Below are 20,842 nucleotides of genomic sequence, written 5' to 3'. Positions count from 1 at the left end.
ATATTTGCTAGGTCTTTCTCTCAGGAAAGTTTTGTGAGTCCTCGATTGATTGTATTCCATAAACTAAGGGCTGAAAAGGAAGGGAATGCTGGGATGAGAGTGGAGGTGATGGGTTTCACAGGGGTCCCTGGCAACTGAGAAGACTTCAGAGTGGAGAATCATGCGGGAAAGAAGGTCCTTATGGTTTTAAAAATTCCAAAGAAACAAGGAGAGAAGCAGCTCAGAAACTCTGAGCTGCAGGTCAGAATTGTTATATGTACAGCTGATCCTTGAACAAAGCAGGTTTGAACTGTGTGGGTCCACTCAGATGCAGATTTTTAATACTATAACACTGTAAATGTATTTTCTCTTACGATTCTCTTAATAACATTTTCTTTTCTCCAGCTTACCTATAACATACCAAATACATGTTAATTGACTGTTCATGTTAAGGGTAAGGCTTCTGGTGACCGGTAGGCTATTAGCTAAGCTTTGAGGGAGTCGAAAGTCACAGAAGGATTTTCAACTTCATAGGGGTCAGTGCCCCACACCCCCAGCCCTTTCCCATTGCTCAAGGGTCAACTGTATATAACTTCAAATCGAGGTTGCAAATACTGAATACCCCACTTTAAGTTCAAATGTCAGAGCTAACGTAGAATTTCTTGCTTCATATTTGATAACAGCCCAAGTGGATTCAGCACAAATAAATTATCACGCTGTAAGGATCCCGAGGGAAAAGTTGATAAGCCAGATCCCATTCTCTCCACATGTGTCCCAACAAATACATCATCTTAAGAAGAATCTTATCAGATGGTAAGCACTTGGAATCTACCTATTGTGAATTCAGGGCAGCTGCCTTGGAACAGAAAAAGTCATTTATTTATTTATTTATTTATTTTAAATTTTATTATTATTATTATTATTATTATTTGAAAAAGTCATTTTTAAGCTGACTTACAAGTGGTGATAATTCCCCCCAGATTCAGAGCTGGCTTCCCTTTTTTTTTTTTGGAGGGCAGTTCCGAAGACAGGGATGGGGACAAAGGGATGACCTAGAGTCATCATCCCCCTTAAAAGTGGTGGAGGCAGGTAATCGCCAACATCTCCGTTCCCTCCCCCCTGGTTTTCCTCCTTTTCCCACGCCCCAGAGCCAACCACGTTGGTTACAAAAGCCAGATACTCCGAGAAGAATGAGCCCGGGCGGAAGGGAGGCTTAGCCAGGGATGCACGTGGGGGCCAAGGGCAGGCCTCGGGAGCACCCCCCCCCCCTCCCGCCGCGATCTGTGACTCAGCCCGGAGTCTCCGGGCTCCTCCCGGCTTCGCCCCGGAGGGAACACGAACCCCGCGGGCTGCGCGGAGCTCGGGCCGGACCCCGCGCCGCAGCTCCTCGCTCCCCCCGCGGCCTGCGGCAGGAGACAGGCAGGGCCCTGCTCTGATTGGCTGCCTCTCTCTGACGTACGCACCAGGCTCGGCCAATCAGCAGCGCGCACTCCCAGAGCAGAAAGATGAATTGTAACAGCCAAGGCCCTGGGAATTAAAAAAAAGAGAGAGAGCACCCCCCACCCACCCCAAGCCCCGCACAAGGCTTCTGGAGGAGCCCCCGCCGCCTCCCCCGACCCCCGAGAGAGCCTCCTGTCTTCGGCCGGGAGCCCTCGGGCCAGGCCTGCGTGCACCCCGACTCCTTGGCGCTCGGCCGAGTTCACACCGTTTCCGAAGTAGGTCAGCCCGGGCGGGTGGGAGGCCGCGAGGAGGCCCGGGGGTCGGGGGGTCGGGGGGGGGCCTGGGGGCTCCCCCCGCGGAGGCGGCCCCCGCGAGGTGCTCTCTCGCTCTCGGTCTTGCTCACACAGCCGCCGGACAGGCTTGCTTTCAAAGGATCCCACTCTCTCCGGCCGCGTACCATTGGTCAGGGACTAATACTCTGGGCAAACCTCTAGCAGGACTTAAACGTCAGCGTGAATGAAAACTCACTAGGAGACGGATGATGTCATCTTGATTCAGCTCTTTGTTCCTCGTGCTGTGGAAATTCATTGTTACTTATTAGGCTGGTGAGTTGTGTCTAAGAAGCACAACTGGTCCCCCCCCCACACACACACACACTCCAACCCCCCACCCCCCACCATACACACACCCAGGAGAATGCAAGTAAAAATAAATAGATGCCCGCGAAATTGTCCTAAATAACATATTGAGGAATGTGCATGTGAAACAAGTGGATGTGTCCTCAAAAACATAAACCTCATCCACATTCTTGAACACTCAGAACCCGTAGGCTGCTGCTATTCACGCAGATATTGGTAGAAAGCTCAAGTGCACTTTCCCGAGCGGGGACATGCGTAGACACGTGTCAAATAACGTTGAGAAGGGGACTGTCTTCTTTAAACATGACCTGCCTTCAAGTGTCATCTAGAAGTTTCCATTGCTCTGTTGTTTCCCCACCTGGCAAAACCAGCCCCCCTCCTCTTCTGGCAAAACGTCCGCCCCTCGAAGCCCCTTCTCAAATTCCCCCCTCTTTAGGAAATCTCTGTCTCCTGACTTTCAGTGATTATTTCTCTCCATCCAGAACCCCTGCAGCAATAAAGGAAGCCGACAGCACCCACCCAGGCATAGCTCTGGTATGACGCGGTGTCTAATTGTTTATTACACCATAACTCCTGGAAAGCCGTCGCCAGTGCGTCATATTTCAATGGTACATCATATGGACTGAGCACACATATTGCTCTAAGGACAAAGGGAGAAAACTAACGTTTACTGAAAGTCTAGGAGGTGCCTGCCGCTGCACTAAGGTTTTCTATCAATTTTTTAAAATTCTCATTTAAAGCTCATAACAGCCTTAGAGTAGAAGATTTGCTTTCCACCATTTTAAAGATAAGGAAGCAGAGGCTTAGAACAGTTACGTAACTTACCCAAGATCAAAGAGCCAATAAGCAGAGGAGCCAAGATTCAAACACAGCTATCAGACTCCCTGCTCTTTCTGCTACTCCCTGATTCTCAGTCTTGGCTGATTAGCTTCTAGAAATTTCAGATGCCTAGGCAGGCCCCAACTCTGAAGATTTTGATTTCAATTTCTAATCCCGGGAGAGGCAGGGAGTGTTTATTTCTTTCACTGCTCTGTTGCCAGCAATGCCTTGCCTATAGCAGCCACCAGAACATGTTTGTTAAATGAGTAAGTGAATTCAACCCATCTAGAAGAGTGGTTCTCAGGCCTGGGCTATATATTAGAAATCACCCGGAGAGCTGATGAAGGAATGCCTCTCTCTAGGCCCTACCCCCAGAGATTCTGATGCAATTGGGCTGGGGTGGGGCCGCCTGGCAGGGATCCTCATTTTCAAAACCTCCCCGGGGCGATTCACATGTGCAGCCCCGGCTGAGAACCATGGATCTAGAGTGAGGTCATGGGATCTGCAAACTTTTCAAAGCCGCACAGGTAATTTTGATCCGCAGCCAGAGTTGAGAACTGCTGCCTACACATTCAGCAGCCTCTCTCTGGGTTTTATAAATGGGAAAGCATTACTTTCTAAAAATAATTCTGTCAACAAGTATGGGCATGCTCACCCATGCACAAAAGCGTCCCCATTTGGGGTACATTACAGAAAAAACAATGGGGCCTGCTGTCAACTGACTTCTAATCTGTAACCAGTTCAGTGCTAACTTGTTCTTTGATCTTTATCTGTCATGGACTAGTTGGAGAATGATTTATGAAACTGACAGACTGGAAATCTTGTTTGGTAGCTAGGAGGAGAATGAATATCTTGTCTACGGAGCTAAAGGATAACTTTTAACCTCCATGAGCCTTGATGACCAATCTGCATGAGTGTTCATACACTGATGTGTATATTTTTCACTTATAAATATATGGGGACGGGGATCCCTGGGTGGCGCAGCGGTTTGGCGCCTGCCTTTGGCCCAGGGCGCGATCCTGGAGACCCGGGATCGAATCCCACGTCAGGCTCCCGGTGCATGGAGCCTGCTTCTCCCTCTGCCTGTGTCTCTGCCTCTATCTCTCTCTCTGTGACTATCATAAGTAAATTAAAAAAAATTTTTTTTAAATAAATAAATAAATATATGGGGACGAAAAAAATCTTAAAATGCACAGTGTTCTGCAAGTTGGCATATGGACACGAGGAAAAAAAAATAAAGACTCTGACTGTATGTGAACTCCAGACATGATTAGTAACGCTTCTAATCACCTGGAAATCAAGGAAAATGATGTGCCATGGGTTTATGTGTCGTTAGCATTAAGCTTTTCTTAAAGGGCATTACCCAGAACATATCAGAAAACAATTTACTATTAGGGAGAGATCTTATTACTTGGTGTAATAAGCCCGACCAAACCCTGATGCATTAAACATTTCTGTAAAAGTCATATTGCCATTGTATAATTATTATGAGCACATAAACAACAGCTACTGTTAAGAACCAAGAAATGGGAACATCTTAAAGAGCAAATTATTTTACAGTTGGGGAAAGCAACTTCTCGTACACACCATGAAATTTGTATGCAATTAGTAATAGGTGACATTCATTGAGCACTTAACGGTGCCCAACAGTCTTTGACAAGCTTTTAATGTATTCTCATGTAATCGTGCAACAAAGAGATGAACGAGGCACTGCTCTAATCTCTTTTCACAGTTAAGAAAACTGAAGCACAGAGAGGCTAAGTAACTTGCTCAAGGACCCACAGCAAGTAAACTGGGATTCAAATTCCTACAGTCTGATTTCATAGCGGATGGTTTTAGCTGGTATCCATGAGAAATACCTTTTTCTCCATGCTGATATTATGTGGTTTTAAGCAATTGCATCTTTTTTTCATTTTCTGTGACCCTGACATAGAGTAATCAGAGAAAATAGATTTCCAGAAAGAAGCAACTATTGCTTAGTCCCAAATTTAATTCCATACTCCCTCCTTTAATTTTTACTACTATACACAATTTCCAAAACACCATTCTCACAGAATTGAAATGCAGTTCAATAAATATGTTAAGCATCAATTCCGTGTAAGGTTACCCCACAGGATTAGAAAATGGGCAAAATACAGCCCTTGTCTTTAAGAATCTTTTAGAAATGCAGACAGATCCTGCATCCCCATTTAAAATCCTTTTTTTTTCCCCTTCATATGATTCCAAATCTCCAATCTAACCTTAGAGATTTGGCTTGATTTGGTCCCTCCACATTTTCCAGCTCCACATCTCTTTCCTTACCCTCATGGGCATGAGCTTCAAACTTATGGGGCTTCTCTTGGAACTTCTGATGATCCATATCCATGTCCTTTCCAGTGTCAGGGTCTCCGCGGCACCATTCCCACCATCTCTCCCTGCCCACTCTTGTAGCTGGAAACTCTCCTGCATCCTGCAGATGTCAGATGCTCGAACATCACTTTCTCAGAAAAGCCTTTCCTGATGGTGGGAGCCAGGTCCCATCTCGGCTCAAGTATCTCATAGCCTCCTCCACTTTTCATTCATAGAACTCACCCACTGTCTGTGATACTAATTTGTGTAGTCATTTGCTGAGTGTCTGTGTCTCCCACCTGCTTATAAAGTCCCATGAGGAGGGAGGAGAGCGTGTAGTACTCTATCCTCTGCAGCCGGCACCCTGCGTTCTACTACATGGTGGGATCCAAATATTTGTTCTAAGAAATGTTCTTCCATTTAAATATCATGTGTCCCTTTGGTCCTAGTGGTGGTGCTGGCTGTAACGGGTCCCAGGATTCTATGCAATCTATCTTTTGTTTTTTTCCCACACCCTGCATACACCTTCTCAAATTATCTCAAAGTTAAGATGTCACTTGCTTCCTGCTGGGACCCTAATATAGGTAAGAATTAGATGGGCCTCTCCCCCCAAAGAACAAAAAACAACACCCAACCAAAAAAAATAGTGGATCACATAAATTCATAGACAAAATTAAATACTTTTAAAAACTATTCAAATATTTTCATCTAGGGGCACCTGGGTGGCTCAGTGATTGAGTGTATGCCTTTGCTCAGATCTTGATCCTGGGGTCCTGGGAGCGAGTCCCACATCTGGCTCCCTGCAGGAAGCCTGCTTCTCCCTCTGCTTGTGTCTCTGCTTCTGTCTCTGTGTTTCTCATGAATAAATAAATAAAATCATAAATAAATAAATAAATAAATAAATAAATAAATAAATAAATAAATAAATCTAAATTTCTAAATACTACAGTAGCTAAGCACTTACCTGAAAACTAGATGCATATTTGAAGAACGAAGTCAGGATAGTGCGTATTAGGGAACAAAAAGCACGATTGAGTCAGTTCATGAAAAACATGCTCCTGGGCAGCCCCAGTGGCCCAGTGGTTTGGCGCCGCCTTTGGCCTGGGATGTGATCCTGGAGACCCAGGATCGAGTCCTGTGTCCGGCTCCCTGCGTGGAGCCTGCTTCTCTCCCTCTCCCTCCGCCTGTGTCTCTGCCTCTCTCTCTGTCATGAATAAATAAAGTTAAAAAAACAACAACAAAACATGCTCCAAGTGAGTTTCAACCAGGGGAGGCGCTCCAGATGCCTAATTGTGTCCCAGCTGCTCTTTCGAGGCAAGGACAACTGGGGATTGGGATGGGGGCGGGGGCAGTGCTTTTTAAGAATTGTAAAGTAAATACAAGTTTTGCTTTGTTCTGTTTTGCAAGACAAATTTATTCTTTCATCCTTCTCAGGGGCTAGAAATCTGAAATCAAGGTGTCAGCAGGGCCATCCTCCCTTTGAAGGCTCTAGGTAAGAGCCCATCCTCATCTCTTCCAGCTTCTGGTGGTCACTGGCAATCCTCGGCCTTCCTTGATTCATAATTCTCTCCACCGTCCCATGGCCTCTTCCATCCGTGTGTCTTCACCTATACGCTTAACTGGAATATATCTTCAAAGCCCTGGTTCCCAAGTAAGTTCACATTCACAGGTTCTGGAGCCTAGGACTTCTTGAGGCAGAACACAATTCAACCCACAATACTTAAGTGTGTACAACCAATATTTTTTCCTCCTTTCTTTTTCCTATTTTTTATAGAGAATGTTGGTGGTTGTTTGAGTCTTCTCTCTTTTTTTTGTACTGGTCACTCTAGCTATAGGTCTGTCAGTTTTGCTGGTGGTTAACTTTACAACTTAGCCTTTTTAAAAAAGATTTTATTTATTTACTTATGAGATACACACGGAGAGAGGCAGAGATGTAGGCAGAGGGAGAAGCAGGCTCCCTGAGGGGAGCCCGATGCGGGACTCCATCCCAGAACCCTGGGATCATGCCCTGAGCTGAAGGCTCAACCACTGAGCCACCCAGGTGCCCCTACAATTTAGTCTTTTGATAATAGAATATAATGATTAGGACTGTGGCTGAAACTGGATATTACTTCTAGAAGCAGAATTAATATCTCCCAGATGTAACTATGATAGTGGAAATGATTTTGCACTTTCTCTTTTTAGGAAGAAGGTGAGGGTGTCTTCATCTTAATAGGAATAGTTGCATGCTGCTAGGCAGATGCATGATGTTGCTACTACTCTGATTATGTGGTCAAAGGGTGAGGATGGTGCCTGGTGGCCAAGAAAGTACACCATTCTGATTATTTGTGGGAGATTAACTAAAGAGAGAAGAAACTATTTTTTTGTGTCTTGCTTCTAATGAAGCTTCTGGGAGCCTATTGGGGCAGGGCAGTTCCAGCAACTGTAGAGACAGAGTGTACCCTGTCCTCACGGAGCTCTGATTTGGGCAGTGGTGGTGACAATGGTAGGTGACTCTGTGCTCCTGCATCTTCAGTGTGAGTATGGGCTCTTGGCTTATTTCATCTATTCCTTCTCTGATGCTTTTCCTTGCTTTATGCAGTTCCAAGTTTCTGACCTGGATCATTTTCAATCTTTCTGAAGGATGTCTCATAACATTTCTTGCAAGGCAGGTCTACTTGTGACAAATTTCCTTAATTTTTATTTGTCTCAGAAAGTCATTACTTCTTCCCTTTTGAAGGATCTTATCATTGGATAGAGAATCCTAGGTTGGTAGATTTTTCTCTCAACATTTTAAGTATTTCGCTCCACTCTCCTCTTGCATGGGTTCTAAAAAAGAAATCTGATATAATTCTTGTTCTTACTCCTCTATAGGTAGGTTTTTAAAAAAATTTCTGGCTTCTTCCAAGATTTCCCCTGTTTTCAATTTTCTGCTGTTTGAATATGATATACATTAGGCATAGATTTTTTGGTATTTATCTCGCTTAGTGTTTTCTCATCTCCTTACATCTACGATTTGGGGTCTGTTATTAATTTTGGAAAATTATCAAGTTGTTATTACTTAAATTTTTTTCCTGTTACTTTCTTTCTTCTCCTTCTGGTATTCCCCCTTCATGCATGTTAAACCTTTTGTAATTGTCACACAGCTCTTGGGTAGTCTGTTCTGTCTTTTTAATTTTTTTCTCTTTGCATTACAGCTTTGGAAGTTTTTACTGACATATCTTCAAGCTCACGGATTCTTTCCTTAGCCATGTCCAGTTTCCTGACGAGCCCATCAAAGACATTCTTCATTTTTATTATGGTGTTTTTTATTTCTAGCACTTACTCTTGCTTCTTTCTTCGAGTTTTCATCTCTCTGTTTACATCACCCATCTGTTCTTTTCATGTTTCCTCCTTTTCCTGTTAGAGCCCTTCACATATTAATCACAGTTATTTTTAAATCCCTATTCCGATCATCCTCAACTCTCTGGCATGCCAGAATCTGGTTCTGATGCTTGCTTGGTCTCTTCAGACCCTGGTTTTTCCCTTAAACTATGTAATTTTTTTGTCAAAAGCTGAACATGGGGCACATGGCTGGCTCAGTGGTTGAGCATCTGCCTTTGGCTCAGGACGTGTTCCCGGGGTCCTGGGATAGAGTCTGACATCGGGCTCTCTGCAGGGAACCTGCTTCTCCCTCTGCCTATGTCTCTGCCTCTCTCTGTATGTCTCTCATGAATAAATAAATAAAATCTTAAAAGAAAAAGAAAGAAAGATGTACATGCTCTATGGGGTGAAAGAAACTGGGATGGCTAGACTTTTAACATGGGGTTTTATGGGCATCTGGCCAGCAGTTAGGCTATGTTTGCTCTTTGCTGTAGCTGTGGTGTGAAGTTTCCTCTGGTGTCTTTATTTTGTCTGCCCTGCTGTCTTTGGGATTTCCTAGAGACTCCTTAAATAGGGTCTGAGGCTTGCAGTTCTTTTAGTTGTCATCACCCGTTATTATACAGAAGCCCTAACTGATGTGGTGGTAAGGTGTGGGGGCAGGGGAAGTGCTCTGCAGTCCTGTCATTAGGTCTGCCTTCCAGGGAGCCTGAGATGGGTATTTCCCTTCCCCCATGTCAAAGGCTAGAGGGGCCAGGAGTTGGGTATTTCCCTTCCGGGGGATGGTTATGTTCTGTAAAGCACCTGTTGGTTACATTTGGTTAAACAGTTTCTCTTGAGGGCAGGCTTTTTGGAGGAGAACAGAATGCTTTGGGTTTATTTCAAAATGTTTACTCCTCCCACCCCCAACCCCCAGCTAGAAGCTAGAAGGGAATTTCCACCCATCTTCACAATGTGACCCTGGTAGGGCTCCTGGAGTTTAAAATTCAGGGAAGTGTTAGAAGGACCTCTAGGATGAGACTCCTTAGACATTCTTAGCTCTCAAGCTAGGATACACTGAGCCTCTAGTATTCCTACAAGTATTCCTTTCAACTATTCCTACAGATACTGGCTCCAGCTGGAGATTTCTCTTCCATGTCGGCTGGGATGCTCTGTATCTGCCCATCTGTCTCTCCAGTTTGGGGAGGGCAGCAGTTTGCTCTGTGACCTCAATTCTCTGGTGGATCTCAGAAGAGTCCGTGAATTTTAGCTTGATCCACTTCTTTTTTGTCGTGAGGACAGGGGGGATAACTTTCAAGCTCTTTACAGGTTGGCCTGGCAACTGGAAGTTCAAATACAACTTTTTAAAATTGATCTTAGAAAATCTGAAAAATGCAGAAAATTATTAAGTAGAATAAAAATCACCAATAATTTCACCACACAGAGATACTCACTGTTAAACTATGGATGTATATATTTTTCCATGCCTATGATGTATATGCATGTATTATATATGTAATATAATTTTTAGAATTATGTCACCCCATACATAGTTTTACAGCTTTGTTGGTTCACAAAATAGTAGGTTATACACTTCCCCATGTCAGCAAATGTTCTACATTTAATTGTTTATTACTTGCAAATATTGCAAAATATTTAGTTGTATTTAATTGGAGGTAACAGAGCAGAGAGGTTAAGGTCATAAATTCTGGGATTGAATTGCCTGGCCCACACCCTAGTCCCTCTGCTTAATGATCTTGGGTAAGTTATTTAACCTCTCTATGCGTCACATTTTCTCACCTGTTAAATAGAAATGATAATCCTCACTGTTGGTGAGATTCAGCTGGATAATAAGCATTGTTAGAACAATCACTCAGAACAGTCACTTTGAGAATCGTTTATTACATGTCATTGGCAAAATTAATTTTAAAATAATCTATTTTGTATCTTGTTTGGGTGTAAAAATGCAAAATATTTTAACGCATGCTGCAGTGTACTTGCCCTGTAGTAATTTTCCCTGGAGGCAAGAGGGCCTATTAGTGTATGGAGCTGGCCTCCCAGCTTTGGTTGCTTCTCCTTCGTTTGTCCACCCTGATGTGCTATTACTGCATCTTTTCCATTTTAAGGTCAATGTCTTAGGCAAACAAAGTTGCATGTGAAAAACACTAAACACCCCCCCCCCAAATGACCCACACAAAGCAAACAAATATAACCTTAAACAAAATATAACTTCAAACTCTCAAAACCACATTTTTGCAAAAGCTCAACATTCTTTTGGTCATTTTGATTTTCTTCGTTAGTTAATAACTCAGAGCCATGTAAAAGTCTGTAGACATTAAAAATCCTTTTGCTTGTGGGTTTTATTATAGAGCCTTCATGATTATCCAAATGCAGTTTGTTGGAAGTTCACTCATCTTTTGCAACCACTGCTTGTTTGTATGGCACAGATTAGAGTGTCTGTAAGCATAAAGACCACCGCCCATTGGGTAGCACCAATCTAATAAAAAACCTGAGTCTTGTTTTCATGCCCTCCCCTTTACGTGTCACCTCCCACATGCAATTAACTGTCAAGTTCCTGTTCCTGCAGGTTCCTCTTCCTCTGGGCTCTCTTCCAAATCCATCTCTTCCTGTTCTAACCATCTTAAAACAAGCCCCCATTCCTTGCCACTTGGTGTATTATAATAGCCTTGCTTCCAGATTTTCCTTGGTCAAAACCTCCCTCCACAGCATTTTGGCCTCCCCCAAATACTAATCTGACCATGGAACTCTCCTGGTTACAGATAAAGTCCAAAAACTTTTGTGTATCATTCAAAGCTTGCTTACATTCCTATTCACATTTCCAGCCACATCTTAGGGCAATTATCCCCCCTCCCACCTCACCCTCCAGACCGCCCTGCTCCATGCTCCAACCCTACTCTTTTTCTCTACTTTATCCTTTAAAGCCTGGTTCCATGTCACTTTCTCTGGAAAGAATTCTTTTTCTCTTTCCTTTTTGGGCAGAATTAATTGCTCTATCCTTTGGGGGCTTCATATAAGTGGATCCACTTTGTACCATATTACAGAGTAGATGTGCATATGCTGTCTCCCCTGCTGTGTCTGAGGTCTGAGGGCAGGGACCACACTGTTTTCACCTTTGTGATTCCCCTTCACTTCCCAAACCCAAGTAAATAATATGTGATCAATGAAGGTTTTTGAACAACCAGCATTCATTCAAGCCCAACTTGAGATGCTGTATTTCCTTTTTTTTTCTTTAAGATTTATTTATTAATTTTAGAGAGATGACAGAGAGAATGCACTAGCAGGAGGAGAAACAGAGAGAGAAGAGAATCCACAAGCTGAGTCCTCACTGAATGGGGAGCCCAATCTGGGGCTCCATCCTAGGACCCTGAAATTATGACTGAGCTGAAACCAAGAGTCAGATGCTCAACTGACTGAGCCACTTGGGCACCCCAGAGATGCTGTATATTCTTTTTTTTTTTTTACGATTTTATTTATTTTTTCATGAGAGACACAGAGACAGAAGCAGAGACATAGGCAAAGGGAGAAGCAGGCTCCTTGTAGGGACCCTGATGCGGGACTCGATCTCAGGACCCTGGGATCACGACCTAAGCCAAAGACAGATGCACAACCACTGAGCAACCCAGCATCCCTGCTGTATATTTTTAAAGGCAGACATAGAACTAATTTTGAAATTTTATATATATATATATATATATATATTATTTTGTCATTAAACTTCTAAGAGTTTCAGGAATGAAAAGCTGTGTTTTACTGGGGCAGGATCATCAAATTAGTACAAAGTACTCTTACTGGCTTGAAAAACGGGTAGTTTAGGGGTTTTTTTTGTTTTGTTTTGTTTTTTCCTTGAAGGCTACAAATACACGCATTAAAGATAGTAGACACTGGGAGGGCCCCTAGAGACAAGTGGGCTCCATAGTCTCTGGTTTTAAAACAAATGAGGAAACAGACCTGGAGAGATTAGTGGTCTTGGCCAAAGTGAATGGAAAGGGAACTAGAATAGAGAACTCATTCTAATTCAGACTCCTTTTCATTAAATCAGAGCTTAAAAAAAAAAAGCTGTGATTAAGACTTTTGCTAAATCAAGTTAGTCTTTTCCCTAAGTAAGCTGAATTAAGGAGCTATAGCTATAGCTTTTTTTAAACTTCTGAAATTTTTATTAGAAAGTGCTGACCCACATATATTCAGGTGAATGTAGATCTTATTATCCTTTCTTACCACCTATTACCAAAGGATGCTGGTAAAGCAAAGTGAAGTAAAGTGTCCCCTTGAACTTGAAAATATTGACAATTGACATGACAACACTCAGAATCTGTACAGAATTGATAGGGCCAACAGTAGGAATCACTTAAAAAAAAGAAAGTCTGGGGGCACCTGGGTGGCTCAGTCAGTTAAGCATCTGCCTTCAGCTCAGGTTGTGATCCTGGGGTCCTCGGATTGAGCCCCACATCAGCGTCTCTCTCTCCTTCTGCTCCTCCCCTGCTTGTACACACTCTCTCTGTGTGTCAAATAAATAAACAAAATATTTTTAAAAAAGAAAGAAAGAAAGTTCTGAAAAACCATTGATATCACTTAAAATGATTTGATCATAATTTCAGGACAGGACTAGAGTGTGATTTTACTAAGCTGATATGTTATATTGTCCATAAAATATGGCCTACTTAGATTTTTTAGAAGTGGAAGTTAGAGGGTAAAAATTGTGTTTATTTAGTTATCCAAAGACTGAGACACTGGATCTCAGAGTTATGAGCATCATGATCACTACAGAGGAATACTCTGTGGTCAGGCAAGGATAGTCCATCCATGGCCTAGTTAAAGTATTTCTAAAGACAATCCAGCCATCCCTTTTTGTTCGATTCTGTGCTCCTAAACAATCTTCTGGATCCAAACGGACATTTCTGACATTGAGAAATGGGTGATCTAGATGATAAACTTTAAATTTTCAGCCATAAGAAAAAAAATAGCTTCCATTAAAAACTTTTAAAATTGATGTTATGGTTTATTCATCAGTCTCTTATGAGGTTGGTTCATGTGAACCAGACCTCCTGCATCTAGGTATGTTGAAAAAAATAAAATAAAATGTCCAGATCTTCAAAGCTGAAGACCAGACTTTGGAATGTCTTGATGACTGTAAGAAACTGCCAGTGGTAGCCAGTGGCAATTTTGTGTCTCCTCTCTCTAACTTGATTAGTATATATTTTACTATATTTTGCCCAAGATTAGTATATATTTTAAGTTGAAAGGAGTCATTAAAACATGATAACGACAGAGATTATTGATAATATTTCCTATACTAACTTGCATTGTAATGAGACATTTACATGTTTGTCCTCTCTTCCTTCCTCCTAGGGGGCCCAAATTTGCAGTTGCCTTCCAGTGTACCAGGAACGGGTTATAGGGCCACCAGGAAAATTAGTCTCTTCATTGTAAATAAGTCAGTCTGAGAAAGACAAATACCATAATGATTTCACTCATAATGTGGAATTTAAGAAACAAAACGAAAAACAACAATAAAAGAGAGACAAACAAAAGATCAGACTCTTAACCAACAGAGAACAAACTGGTGGTTAACAGAGGGGAGGCAGGTGAGGGTCTGGGGTAAACAGGTGAAGGGAATCAAGAGTACATTTATGAAGATGAGCACTGAGTCATATAAAGAATTGCTGAATCATTATATTGTACACTATGTTAATTACACTGGAATTAAATAAATGAAAAATAAAATAAAATAAAATAAGTCTCTTTTAGCCATTGTGAATGGGAGGAGGAAAGGACTAAGCTCTTTGAACTAGTACCTCTACTCTAGGGACTGCATACATATTCCCCAGGGTCCTTATTCAAATATTGTTTGCCATGTGTTATGAGGTGACAAGAGATCAAGAGGCACTCATAACGAATCTTAATTCACGAGAGAAGGGAAAGCACCAACACCGCATGGTGAGTCGCCTGGCCATAGCAATCCCCAGAGGAGCTGGGCAGAGGGCACCATTTTTCTCTTGAATACCTATTGGCTTAAGGCCCAAAACCCAAGGTTGGGCCTTCATGCTGCTGCCTCCTACTGCGACGGTGTCTGTGTTTAGCTTACGTTTCCAACATCGTTAATTAAACCCCCACTCCCAGAGAAGGAAGGGAAAGCTATGGTGCCAAATCGTGTTTTTCCCACCAGGAGCCACTGACCTCTGGGTCTCTCAACTTTGTGCAAAGAGCCTGTGGTGTATCACATGCCAAGACCGACAGGGCACATTTGTTCCTCAGCACATACACCAAGGACCATGGGACAGGACGATTTCAATATATACCTCCCTGGTATTATCTTCTGGTTTTTTATTATGTCTTTCAGAAATAAGGTTGGATAACTAAATAAACACTCAAATAAATAAAGAAATGGAAATCTCCTGGGTATTGAAATATGTTATGCAAATTCCACAATGTTTTTATTAGACAAAATACATTTCTGTGGCTGAGGTACCCAGGTTTGTTCCAATAGCTAAGCAGGACTGGGAGAAAGCCATCTTTTGGGCAAAAATTAGACTATGACCAATCACATAGAAAAATTCTCCCTTGAAAAGGGTTTACTTTTTAATTTTTTAAGCTCTCCATAAATAGAGCTTTATGAGGAGAATACCCAGAAGTCTTAGTAAAATTATAGGAACAAATTAGAACCATATAACCCAACATTGGATAATCATAAAACATGAAAAAGATACCTTTTTTCCCCTCTTTAGGGTATTTTCTTTTTTCCTTTTCTAATTTGGATTATGTATCACCATCATCTATCTACACTAAATACCATAAGTATTTTGTTTTATGTGCAATTTACCAAATGTAGAGCATACTAAATTTTATGTGTAGCATAGAATTACAGCAGTGATTATTCTCTTTCTGGATAATATCAGGGCTTAAATGCATGTATTTCAGCCCAGAGTAGAAACACAGACACTCACACACAGCTAATTGTGTCTCCAAATAATCAGAAAGGTTTACTCGATGTTACATATACAACCATTGAGAACAATCCCAAAATGAGGTGCTCCTGAAAAAAATACTACAATGTCTCTGTATTTGTACCACTTCTAAGATCATAGATGCAGAACCGTAGTAAACTCATAGAAGAAGGAAGGAAAAGCATTGAAGCCATAAAAGGTTGATGCACCTGGTACAGGGAAAGGCCATTTGAAGTGAGACTATGATCCCATCACTTCCATGTATGAGCTCTCCCTTTATTGGACGTGCAACTCTGGACCATTCATTAAAACTCTCATCTTGGTGAGTAAAACAGTATTGAGACAAAGGTTTCATGACACTCAAAGATAGGAGTGTTCTAAAAGTATTTTGTAAACCATGACTGGTAGGCATTGTTTAACTTTAAAAAAAGAAGAAAGAGGGGGTGCCTAGGTGGCTCAGTGGTTGAGCACCTGCTTTCAGCTCAGAGTGTGATCCCAGGGTCCTGGAATCAAGTCCTACATCGGGCTCCCCGCAGGGAGCCTGCTTCTCCCTCTGCCTGTGTCTCTGCCTCTCTGTCTGTATCTCTCATGAATAAACAAATTTTTAAAAATCTTTTTTAAAAAAAGATGAAGAAAGAAAACCAACTCTACAGTTTTACTGAGCATCTACTACATGCTCTGTATTTTATCAGGTGCTTTGCGTGCTTCTGTTCCTTCCAACAACCCCATGAGGTAGAGATTCTCATTCACATGTCAGGGCAGAGTTGCCGTCCACATTTCCCCAGCCTTTCCCTCCTTCTTGTCACCTGGTGATCTCATCTCAGTTCTCTGGTTTCAGCTCTGGGGCTGCTGGCTTGCTCAGAAGAAACACCAGGCACCTTGCACTTGACTCTATCCCTCCACTCTGTAGCACGGTGAGTGTAGCAGCTTGGCACAGCCACAGGGAGAAAAGGTTGAGCTAATCTTTAACTTTTTTTTTTCTTCCTCTTTTCTCAAATGTGCCAGACAAGTGAAAATAGACCGTGACCTTTTGGGGAAAGAAAGCAAAGCCTGAAATGATGACACCATCCTCTGAGGCAGTGACCTGTAGTGTTGCAAGGACTTTGGGTGTCTTCAACCTCTGACCTGTCCCTCCTGGCCCTTCTCTGCAGCTGTTTCTGTGTCTCGGGGCTCGCCCTGTCTTCATGCAGAGCCTGCTCCTAATGTGTCAGTGTGGGGCTTGGTTGGTTAGCCCACGCTCTGAAATATAGCAGCCTACTCGAAACATAGAATAGAGTTTGTTCTCGGTGTTCTCCTGTCTATATCGATTGGATCAAAGGGAGATCCATCTGGAATCTACTTAGAGTCCTTCCAGATGGTAAGCTTGCTTCCAGATGGTACATTTAATAGGAGAGAAAGAAATCACTGAACATAAACATCATAGCACCAGGGAAGGCCCTGTGACCTTATTTCTTTCAGGATTCTTCAGGACTCAGAACAATTGTGCCTGCCTTAGATTTTCGCAGAAAATTGCTCTTCTTCCTGAATTTCAGACTGAAATTAGGAGCCTTCAGGGAGTGATGGTGTTATTTATATCCAAGCACTGACCATCCGTAACCACGATTTATGGATTGTGGCTTGATTCATCGTATTTTAAAAGTTTACATGAATTTAAAAAGCCATTATCAAATTCCACAGGGAGTTCAGGGGCTTTCATTATCCAAGTGCCATCTACTGGATGCAAGCTAATATTTGGCTGATCCTAAAAAGTGGATGACTTTCAGCAAACCTGCCTGCCACTGGTGTACCACCAGCTTAAAAAAATTATAATTTCCACTTGCAAGGTAAGAGACCCCTTAAAAAAGATCACAGGCTTGCATCTCAGAAGAGCCATCGTGGTGGGCTCTCCTTTGAACAAGGGGTGGATCCTGGACATTTAGGACCTGGGCCCCAAGGCAAGCAATTTCAGAAAGGAGGCATACTGTCTCATTATCTCTGCTGCTACTATCGTAAATGTGCTTTGTCCCAGACTTTCCCACACATAACTTTGTGTGGCCTGGAAACTTCTATTCATTCAACCAAGAAACAAATATTTATTCATTCGTTTATTCGTTTTCTTGAGGGCAACAGGGGTCTGGGCTTGGAGCGAGGGTCACAAGATCGTGACAGTCAGCAATCTTCTGGTGGAACCTGGATGGTCCCTGCTCTTGCTGGCCAGACACCTGTCCTATCTTGATTCTTGGCTGAACTTTTTCAGTGTGCATTGGCCAGCCCCGCCATACCACCTTCTTCCCCAGCACACAGCCCTGGGACGGGAGGTTGCTTCATTGGCCTTTACCCCTCTGCTTTGAACCTGTCCTTGTTCCCTATAAACCTCAGTCCGATCAATACAGAGGTCACCTCCATGAATGAGCAACTTCCATTGAAAGGATAAACTACGTGAGCTCAATCACAGCCCCTTGGCTTTCGACCGACCTCCCACCGAAAGTTCTGGACCTTGACTAAAGTCCTCATAGGCCTGGATCCAAACACGGGCTAGTAGGTCACTTAACTTTATTTGCTTTTTCTCCTAACCAGTCAGAGATTGCAAGCTTTTATATGTAACCTGGCTGCCAAACACGCACTGTGGTCAGGGTGGAGTGGCAAGGGAAAGATCCCTCTGTGTACCAACACCTGCTCCCCGAAAGGCCCAGGGCTGGGACTTCAGCCCTCCTGTGAATCTGCATGGCAGTCTGGGGCCCTGGACATTAGGGATGCAGATTCCATAAATTCGAAGCTGTGTGATTTAGATAGGAAATATTTAGATTCAGATTTGCAGTATCTATGAAGACAGGGCTTGCTAAGCAAATGAAAGGAGTTCCTATCTTCTTTTTTACACCTAACTAAAAAGTAAAACAACACCACCCTCAGGATCCAGGCCAGGGTCTGCAGACAAAAATTTACATTAAGAGAATAAATAGTTTTTGAGTACCCTACAACTCTCCGTAAACACCCCCCCCCCAGGTACAAGCAACTATAAATAATTTTTATCTGTTACTAAGCAAACGTGTCATAGGAACATTTGGTTATTCTACATCCATTTTTGTTATATTATTTCTAAAAGGCCTGGATTTGATAGACCGATTGCAATAAAGTCTATTTCTTCAGTAATTCAGATGGGCTCTGACCCCCACGCCTGCCACATTTATTCTGAAATCGGTGAGGGTGTATTGTAGTCATAGAGAATCAGTTAGAAGGTGCTTTGAGGTCAGTTAGCCTCCAGGCAGAGCTATTCTAGAACTATTTTAGACCTACAGTGGCTTATATCATTATCCTGATACCGGTATAACCATTATTGTTAAGTGATGCTGCCCTATGACAATCACGTTTCATTTTTGCCAAGTACTTTAACCTGGATTTTCATTTTTCCCCAGATGATCTTAAAATTGTTATCTCCTGTTCTCCAATGGGGAAACTGAGGCAGAGGAAGAAGCTCTGTGTGGCTTCAGGCCTCAGAACCTACTCATGGTAAGCCAGGAGTAGAACCCTTGTCTTTTGTAAACCAGCTAAGCGTGGAAAGCACGGGACACGTCTCTCCAGTCTTTGCTGCTTGTTCAAGTGTGCTTCAGAGTGTGCCCCTTCTCACTAATTTGAACACTTGGGAGTATGTTCTCCAGCTTCCAGCGGATGTCCTGGTTCCTAAAAGTGTTCAGAGCACTGCCACTACTTCCTGCAGATGTGCAAACCAGCAGGTGGAGAGGGAAAGAGCAGGAAGGAAGTTGGGTAAAGATGGGAGGGTAGTAGGAAGTACCCCTTCTCAGGCTCCTCCTTTCCTAGGCAGCGACTGTCTGTTCAAAACCACAGCAAGGCTGCCCATAGCGATGTCTTCAACAGGAGGGAAGTGTTGGTCCAGAAACAGTAAAGCTAATCTTTGTTGAGGGCTTGTTAATGAGACAACATGCTGAGCATCATCTTGTATCATCTTCACCTTAACCACAGAAGACACTAACATCACTGTCTCCTTTCTGCAGGTGAGGAGCTCAAAGCATAAAGAGAGGAAGTCACTTGTTTCAGCTCTCAGGGTCCAGGAGCCTGTCTGACTCCAGAGGGGACTCATGCCTGGGCTTCCTGTCTCCAGGGAATCTGGACAGAGCGGTGGAAATTTCAGGTCTCACACTCCTTGGGCTTGGGGTTGCCCAGAAAAAGGGGATGCCCACCATTTGTGCCACATTTAAGTCCATAATGGACAATCAGATATAGCTTTAAGAATGTCAGCTCCAGGGGGATTGCTGGAGTCTGGGTCATTATCATCTCTCCTTCCTCTCTCCCTCCTCCTCCTCCTTCTTCTTCTTTGGGATGTAACACTTATTTGTGGAGAGCCTGAACCCCTTAGATGGATATGGTATCTTATTCCCCGAAACTCTTTTGTCATATCTGTTGGCAGAACTTAGAAGTGTGCATTTCACTTTCCTAAGAGATGTGCCAAAGGCCAACATTTTAAAAAAGAAAAAAAGAAAAATGGGTCCCTCTGGAGTTTTCATTCATTTACTCGGAAATAATCAGAATGTGAGCAAAAAGGGTGTAGTAGGCACAATGCTGAGCAGTAGGACATAAAGGTGAATATGATGGGTTTGGTTCCTCTCTCTTGGAGTTTATAGCTTGGGACAGGGGCTGGCAAACTCTAGCTGTGGGCCAAAGGCTGCCTGTTTTTATAAATAAAGTTTTATTGGAACATAGCCACACTGATCCATTCACAATTTGCCTGTGGCTACCTTTGCACTAAAACAGTGGAGTTGAGTCATTGCAACAGAGACAAGATGACCTGAAAAGTGTGGAATCTTTACTATCTGGCCCTTTCTGGAAAAAGTTTGCCAACCCCTGTCCTAGGGTAACATTTATTTTTCAAGCCCGGAAATTTTTCTTTCAGATGAACGTGTGTATTTATCCTCAAACTGGCTATCCGTTAGGACCAGGCAGTTGGCTTCCTAAAGGAAACGGTCATCACTTTGGAGGACTCAGCAATGCTGAGAAAAACAAAATTATGACAATAAAGTAACCACCAGCATTTCCTGAGTGTTTGCTACTAGCCAAGCAGAGCTCTAAGCATGGGTTACCTTGCTCAGTTCTCACAGTTCCTCTCTGCAGGTGGCACTGTTATTTCTCCCATTTTACAGATGGAGGCTGGATAAATAACCAGATTTTGGAGCTAGAAGGAGCCAGCCGGGCACACGCTCTTCCCTGTTGCTCTGCATTGGAAGAGGTAGTGGGGTGCGGGGTCCTATCCAAGCAGGCTGGAGAGATGGAGATCCACACCGCATCCCCCAACCCCAGAAGTCGCCAAACAGTGCTGGGCCTATTTTTAGGCCTGAAGAAAATCCTCATACAAGAGAGGATGAGTCT

General features: G+C 43.0%; 1 long non-coding RNA gene across 1 annotated transcript; it reads left to right on the top strand.

Moving 5' to 3' along the window:
• The first annotated feature begins 1,574 nt into the window (after nucleotides 1-1,574).
• Nucleotides 1,575-19,604, top strand: LOC129508171 (uncharacterized). The gene is made up of 3 exons (XR_008664146.1): nucleotides 1,575-1,694; nucleotides 18,877-18,970; nucleotides 19,474-19,604. It is a non-coding gene; the product is annotated as an uncharacterized LOC129508171 (long non-coding RNA).
• Nucleotides 19,605-20,842: the final 1,238 nt, after the last annotated feature.

Source organism: Nyctereutes procyonoides, unplaced genomic scaffold, assembly GCF_905146905.1.
Source record: "Nyctereutes procyonoides isolate TBG_1078 unplaced genomic scaffold, NYPRO_anot_genome, whole genome shotgun sequence".
NCBI lineage: Eukaryota > Metazoa > Chordata > Mammalia > Carnivora > Canidae > Nyctereutes > Nyctereutes procyonoides.
The sequence above is the reverse complement of the archived record's forward strand: the minus strand, read 5'-3'. Positions and strand labels throughout refer to the sequence as shown.